This window comes from Callospermophilus lateralis, unplaced genomic scaffold (assembly GCF_048772815.1).
Source record: "Callospermophilus lateralis isolate mCalLat2 unplaced genomic scaffold, mCalLat2.hap1 Scaffold_74, whole genome shotgun sequence".
In the NCBI taxonomy this organism is placed as follows: domain Eukaryota; kingdom Metazoa; phylum Chordata; class Mammalia; order Rodentia; family Sciuridae; genus Callospermophilus; species Callospermophilus lateralis.
Window position 1 is genome coordinate 2,282,848 of NW_027515420.1, and position 6,745 is coordinate 2,289,592.

Sequence of the window (6,745 nt, forward strand, 5' to 3'; positions counted from 1 at the left end):
TGTAGTACAGTTTGAAATCTGGTATCACTACACCTCCTGATTCACCACTTCCTGCTTAGAATTGCTTTTGCTATTCTGGGTCTTTTATTTTTCCATATGAATTTCATGATTGCTTTATCTATTTCTACAAGAAATGCCGTTGGGATTTTGATTGGCATTGCATTGAACCTATAGAGAACTTTTGGTAATATTGCCATTTTGATGATGTTTCTTCTGCCTATCCATGAACAGGGTATATTTTTCCATCTTATTCACAGACATAACAAGATGAGGTGATTCAGGAATATAGAGCTTATTGCTACTGCTTTGTGTCTGCTCACCTGAGACACAGGGTCTTTAGACAATTGCTGGGATTTATTTATGGTTGCAGCAGAACCCAGACTCCACAGCATCATCCCCTTCCCCACACACAGAATATTGATGAACCACACTTTACAACGATTCTATAGTGGACTGTGTTCTATTAAGTAGAAAAGAAGTTGGAAATGCACCCTAGGATGGAAGACAGAACTTCTTAGGAACTAGTAGCTTCTGGAGCTGATTCAATAATCTCACACTGTACTTAATGGTAGAGGGATCTTGTAAAAATCACTCAAAATTTTTATTTTTCTTTTCCCAGGTCATTGGAGACACAATGTACAGGTGAATGTTTACATGCCTCCCAACAGATCCTTTTGCAGTTTTTACAGTACTTGTCAGGACTATTACAGCGCATGATTCACTGGAATACTCAGTCCCTCTTGTCATTGATCTACTTTTTTCTTCCCCCACCTAATTTGACATCTCTCTTAGTTCTCATTCTCAGTAATTTTAGGAGTAGCTTCAATTAAAATGTTGCAAAAGAGAAATTATTTCAAAATCCTTTCATTCCTGGTTTTCTTTCCAGTTCTGGAAAGCCTATGCAGATGAAGGAGAAATACTAAGTGTACACAAGGTTGATGAAATCAAACAATTCACAGAGCTAATAGTGGGAACACAGGCTAACAGGAGAGGTAGAGTCCTCCAATGTGTGAAACCTCTAGAGATTTGTTAATTTTGTATGTATAAGTTGAGAGTTTATAATGATAGTTGAAATAAACTTAAAGCATTAGAACTCTGTGGGTCCTCCAGGCAGCTCAGCTTCAGAAACCAGATATCACTGCCTAGAATTCTTCTGACAGTCTCCCTGTGAAGGAGGCAATAGCCAGTTCTAGTTCTTAGAGACGCTTATGATTGCAGATAGGGAGATTTCAGTGCAGACTGGAAATGGACACCAGATTTTTACTCTTATATATATGCAAGTGAACAGAAAACTAAGCATATTTACAGAATTTGAGGAGTAACAGAAAGTATTAATATGTATTTCAACAGCATTTAAAATATATTTAAATATTTAGGAACTGTGAATAAGAGTTAATTTCAAAAAGTGATGATTTCTGTATTTCCACACCTGTGTGTTACTAGAATTCTTATAAAGGGTTATATCAAGAAAAGTCATGATTTTCTGACTTTACATATGTTCACTGCATCTTCCTTATTGCAGGATTGAATCTATGCAGCTGTATATAGCCCAGCCTCTGAATCCAGAACTCAGTGCAGGGCCCATCACTGGATCAATCCACAGCTCAATTGCTTTCAAGGTAAACATAAGCACTTTGGTAGTATTCTCATATGTATTATTTGTTCTTAGGACCACATGGGTGGTATTTCCCTTTTGTTAAATATCTTACTTATTTTTATAAATAAATAATATGACTGAAAATCCTTGAGTATGTATCTATAGTCAAATTTACACTATAAAGAGTGAAAAATATGAGGATGGGGATGTGGCTCAGGTGGTAGTGCGCTCGCCTGGCATGCGTGCGGCCCGGGTTCGATCCTAAGCACCACATACAAACAAAGATGTTGTATCCACTGATAACTAAAAAATAAATATTAAAAAATTCTCTCTCTCTCTCTCTCTCTCTCTCTCTCTTTCTCTCTCTCCTCTCTCATTCTCTCTTTAAAAAAAGAGTGAAAAATAAAAAAGAAAACTACATAAATATAATCCAGGCTCATATGTCCTGAGGTATATATAAAACAAGCAATATAAAAATTGGTAATTTTAATAAACAGAGCTATACTCAGATTTAAGTTTCATTATTCAATTTCACAAACAAATTTATGCAGTTGTTCAGTATGTTCAGTATTTAAAAAAAAATGGCCCTGGCATTTTAACTTGGGGCCTCCCACATGTTAGGCAAGCACCATACCAGTTAGTCAGATATGCAGCCCGCAGTATTTTTTGTAACAGACTCTCATGAATTTGCCCAAGCTGGCATTGAACTTTTTATCTGCTTATCCCAGTCTTCTGGGATTTCAGACATAAGCCACCTTACTCTGCTAAATTTGAATTGTTAGGAAAAGCTTTGGGGGGTAAATAGTTGAATAGTACTTTATGTTGTATATACCATGGGTATATATGATTTATATGACATAAAATTTTGAATAGCTATAGAAAATCTAAGAAAATAAATCAACTTTATCACCAAGAAAGGAAAATAAAAATAAAAATGATTTTAGTTTGCTCAATATAAATAGCTACATGTTAAATCTCATAAATTCAGGGCAGTGCAGAACATGCAGAAAACTTAGGGATAGTGAAAAGATTTGCATAAATATATATTAAATTATTCTTTCTAAAATCACAGGATTTGAGGAATAACAGAAAGGATTGAAGTGGATTCCAGCAACATGTACAATATATTTGAATATTTAGGAAATGTGAATGAGAATTAATTTCATAAAGTGATACTTTCTAAAATATATAAATAGATTTTTATACAGTTGCTTATAAAAGCTTACAAGAGAGAAAATCTTCACCTCTGGTCCAAAGAATGACACCTTTTTTTTTTTTTTGAAATAGGAATTTTTTTTCTGATAGTTATTTTTTATGTCTTCAGAGAGTTCAGGACATCCTCTCTGTATCTATTTTGAAACAAAAATAAAATTAAAAAAATTGGTTTCATATTTGACTCAATATTTGATTCTTCACATTGTCAACAAATTTATGAGTCTGTGGTAAGGAATTTATTTGTTCTGTAGAATTACTATTCATGCCCATAATGTATTAGATTTTTACATCCAAAATCATTGTTGCTTTTACAATTTCACATTTCTCAGTAATATTATTTCTGCACAGGAAGACTTTTTTTTAAAGACTTTAACTTCTTATTTTTTACATTCATGTCTGTAATATTTTTCTTACAGTTGCTATTACTCTGTGTCCTGAAAGAGCCAACTGCCACGTCTTCCTGTAAAGAGAGTTGAGAAGCATGAATGTTGGATGTGATCCACAAGGTGCCTCCTGGATCAATCTAACATCAGAATGCTTTCTTGCGTGGGGTACTCAGACTTTTACCATTGGCAGATATTACTGGGAGGCGAAGTGGGAGACCCTTGAAACTGGGCAACTCTTGGAACTGGGCTTTTGGAGTCTGTAATGATTATTGGAAAAAGAACAGAAATTACAAGATGGATGAGGTGGAGGGGCTCTTAGTTCTTGGATGTGTTAAGGAAGGTTTCTATTGCACTCTCTTTACCACCTCCCCAATTGTACTTCAATATGTACCAAGGCCCATTAGCCAAATAGGAGTATTTCTGGGTTATTAAGTTAGAACTGTGAGCTTTATTAATGTTGCTCAAATTTGCTGATATACAGGATTCATTCCTGTACCTTTTCTCCCTATCTTTAGCTTGTTTTCTGCTGTAGTCACTTCTGACCAGACATAGATAAGGACTATGCCCCAATGTATGGGAAATTCAATATCTAAGGAAGCCCTCCACCTTGGGTCTTATCAAACATGACAAACAGGTTGCATTTTGTTAATTTTACATTCCTTCTAATGTTGTGAAAATCTATTTAATGTGTTATTAATTATGGTGATAATATTAAAAGCCCATATATTCCTAAAATTTATGTTTTTTAAAAATTTATTTATTTGAGGAATATAATTGCCTATGGTACATGAAACAGAATATACTTCCTGGTTTTACTTTATTCCTGAACTGTCACAAATGAAAGAATAGATAAAGTATGATTTAATAAAGTTAAAATTCAACCTAAGAGAACATGTCTTTTTTTCTAACCAAACAAGCATAACCATAAAGACTCAATGGTTGTAAGAACATAATTTTCTCCCTTCTTTTTTATCTAACTTTAATTTACTCATCTTGGTCCATTTTCTGTTGTTTTCACACAAAATCTGCAACTGAGTAAATTATAAAGAAAAGATTTACTTACCTCACAGTTCTGAAAACAGGTAAGTTCTACGTCATGGTGCCTCAGTTTCTTTTGTGTTTCATGATAAATCTGCTCACAGCAGAGAAGCAGAAGGAGAAATCTTTCAGTGCAGAATGTTGGACGACAGGGGTGGCATCCTTCATAACAATGCACTTTCTTAAAAATAACTCTCCAAGGGCCCAGAATTCACTCTTTTATTTAGGTTCAGTCCCAGGAGAAAGGCACTGATCATTTTTCATGACTTAAAGGCCCCATCCCCAAACACCACTGCTCTATGAAATTACACTTTAACTTGGTTTTTATTGAGGACAAAGCATATTCAAACCATATTACTATATATTTATCCTGTCCATATTACTGAGTAATCATGCTTAATTGTTAGTGTGATGATTTCTTTTCTAAAATTATAATCATACATGTGAATATTTACAATTATTAGTATTCTCCTTTGCATTGGCAACCACAAGATAATCAATCTAGTGTTGAATCTAATAGTTATACAAGTGGACAAAAAGAAACCTGAGCCCTACCAATACATAGTCCTTTACAGATTGACTTAAGGCTCATAGAGAAATTGCCCAGACAAGACATAAAAACAATAATCATTGAGGAAAAATTCAATTGGTCTGAATTAAAATTAATGACTGTTTGCTTAAAAATACTATTCCTCAAGAGTAAACATACAAAACTGGAGTTGGAAAATTGCCATGCACTATAAGCTGTGCCTGTAGCTACTTGGAAGCCTGAATAAGTGGTTGGTTTGATTCCAGGTGTTCAGAACAAGATCTTCTATCAAAAAAAAAATATATATAACTAGAACCACGCATGATTGTAGATGCCTTTAATTGGAGTCACTTGGAAGGCTATGGCAGTATGGTCAGAGGTTTACCAAGGCTCTAAGCAACTTAGTGCGATATTTTCTCAAAAAAATAGAAGTGACATGGTATGTGATTCAGTGATAAAGCTTCCCTGGGTTCAATTCCCAGTGCCCCTCCCTTCAAAAGAATATATTTACCAAGTATCTATGAAAGATACAATATATATGCATCATTGATACTATGTTGGTGGTTCTGAATTGTCAGTTTGGATTAAAGTATGCTTAAGTTTAGGATGCTTCTGGGAATGTCAATGAGAGTGTTTCTAAAATGATTGTCATATGCGACAGCAAACTGAAATACAGACTCACCCTATGGCAGCCATAGGTTGAGGCCCTGGATGGAATAAAAGTTGGAAAAATGAGGCATCAATGCCCTCTAGCTTGATTTTTCTTGAGGGGTTATAGATTGCTGCTGCAAAATTCTGAGAGCATCAGACTTCATCTCCTTTACTCTTCCAAAGTGGACTCTGACCAGTGAATATCAGGTTGTTTCCACGTCTTTGATCCCACTAGGGCTACATAATTAATCCCTCTTGTTCTGAAGCATCAGTACCTTAGACTCAGCAGCTATTGGTTTCTCCAGAACTCCAGCCTGAAGATAGCCATTGTGAAATTATACAGCTTCTGATTCTGTAAGCCAATGTAATAATCCCCTTTCAATAATTATATATACCCTGTTGGTTCTGTTCCTCTAGAGAGCCCTGACTAATAAAGATGCATAAAGTTTGGTAAAAAAAAGAAAAGTAAATCTGCTAAAAAAATTAAATAACTTTTCTTGAATGGTAACATCACAAAACAGAAAACGCATTTGTAATCAGTGAAATATGAAAAAGTACTCACTTTTATGAGACATTAGATTATTGCTAATTCAAACCATAAATTGAATCACTAGACCTTGATAAGAATAAATCAAATTTAAAGATGAATAATATGTGTTGACAAAAATGTAGAATAAAAGAAGTTTACTCAAGGCTAGAGAAAATATTAATTGAAAAAAAAATTTTGGCTTACTTACTGAGAGCATTTCCTAAGGCTTAGATATTCCAGAATGGATAAATATATATTATCAGCAATTTCTACATACACTTGTTAGGTAAAATTTATACGCAATGTTGCTTCTTTCAGCACTTCAAATAATGCCCTAAAATATGTAGCCAAAAATACTTTCCAAAAGTAAAATAGATAAATAAATAGTTATAAACTCATGCAAAGCAATTCTATGAAGCAATGAAAATGAACAAACTCTCATTTCGAAAATGTGAATGAATCCCTAAAGTGTAAGCTGAAAAAAATACTCAGTTTTTCCACTGTTTGTATCTAAGGAAAGATATATTGGATATTTACTAAGAGAATATGGTTTAGATAATTTTACCACACACACATGCACACACACACAACACACACACACAAACACACACACACACACACACACACACACACACACACAATATCAATGGGGGATTATTTAAATAAATTGCAGACTCCATGAAATAACATTAAAAAAATTTTTTTTGGCAGGGTGCTGGGGATTGAACCCAGGGCCTTGTGCATACAAGGTAAACACTCTACCAACTGAGCTGTATCCCAAGCTCCAACCTTAAAATAGT

General features: G+C 34.3%; 1 pseudogene; it reads left to right on the plus strand.

Annotated features, from left to right (window-relative positions):
* The first annotated feature begins 634 nt into the window (after window positions 1–634).
* LOC143640915 (tripartite motif-containing protein 51-like) lies at window positions 635–3,740 on the plus strand (annotated as a pseudogene).
* Window positions 3,741–6,745: the final 3,005 nt, after the last annotated feature.